The sequence below is a fragment of the Melampsora larici-populina genome (assembly GCF_000204055.1).
Source record: "Melampsora larici-populina 98AG31 unplaced genomic scaffold MELLAscaffold_88, whole genome shotgun sequence".
NCBI classification, from domain to species: Eukaryota; Fungi; Basidiomycota; class Pucciniomycetes; order Pucciniales; family Melampsoraceae; genus Melampsora; species Melampsora laricis-populina.
Genome location: NW_006768852.1, coordinates 94,297 through 95,809, shown reverse-complemented (window position 1 = coordinate 95,809; position 1,513 = coordinate 94,297).

The window sequence follows — 1,513 nt, the reverse complement described above, 5'->3', positions numbered from 1 at the left end:
TTTACTCAAGTTATCACCAGCCAACACGAATTTTCCCTGTTTACTTTGTTCAAATTGGCACCCGAAGCCGGAGAAGACCATCCATTATGAACCTGATACCAAGTCCAAGCTGCTTGGATCACACCACCTAGTAACTCACAAGACGGCTACTTCAATGGAGGGTCGACATATCTGACCGGATGACTTAATCGAGGCTTAAGGATTCGGAGAGACTTTCATGGAGACTTCCTTAAGTCACTCCCACTGCGAAAGACGAAGAGTACCTTCAACTTACATATGTAGTCAGTATGAATACTGAAAGTGAAGGGGATAAGCAGTTACGCAACTCACGAACTTGCATCGCCTCAATTAAGGCTGGCTACCACTCCTACAAGCTTAAAGTCTCCTACTATTCGAGCCAATATGGAATGCCCTTTCAATTCACCAGACCCAACGTAGACTGGATGGTCCAGTAGATTTGGCTTCATAAGCATCCGCAAAAGTCTCCTTCACACGATGACCATGAAATCGAGTGCTGAAATAGTCATCTTTCCCCCTACTGACCACAATATAAATACTGCCCCATCAGTTTGCTTTTCTGTTCCTCATCCACCCCACTTTCTCCAAAAACATCTTGAATTATAACTCGTAAACATTCGTCTAATCTGCTACTCGATTTCAATTCAATCTTTATTATTCTACACAATCAACAATCCTTGCAAAAACATGGAAATCGCTTACCCAATGTTTGAGAAAGACAGCAGGGATCATACTATGGTCGAAATAGGTGAATCTCAAGATTCCCAAACCATTTGTTTCTGCGAAATCGTTTTTCAAACCTCAAACATTCATTAATTTTTTAATCTTTCTCTTTCTTAGGGTCTATATTAGTCGATCACGAGGGTAATCAGATGCAGTAGTTTCACCGAGAAGTAAATCTTTTCTGAGACTTCAACTTTTTTTTGTTTACGAGAATATAGACTACGATTATCGATCCAGCATTTGTGGTATAGTCATCGATCCTAAATGGGCTTGGGTGGCATTTTTCTTTAGTTGTCAGTCATTTGATAAGTTAACTTCTCTTTGGATATTTGCTGAAGGTTCTGACTATCATCGGTTTCACAAAAACTTTTGATTGCCTATTACTTCTGGGTAACCAGTCACCCTTTTCATTTTATTCTCTACGTTTGTTTGCATATCACACATGTTACCAGGGATCTTCCACAATTTATTCTCTGCGGCTTGAGAATCTCATGAACGAGAAATAGTCAATAAATAGTGGTGCCAATATGTCGAAATCAATTTCAACTGTTACTCATCACATATCGTTTATTTCATGTGTCTCTATTGATCCCTAGCCACATACGACGATTTTTTTTGTTCAGTTGATAGTCTTGTTTTCTGTTTCATTTCACCTTGCCTCTCAAAAAACCCGCGAAAACTCAAAAAAATCTTGGCTGTGATCGTTTTTAATTACTTTCTTAAATTCTTCCAAAAGATATATGTATGTGCACAGAAACTCTAAAAAATTTTC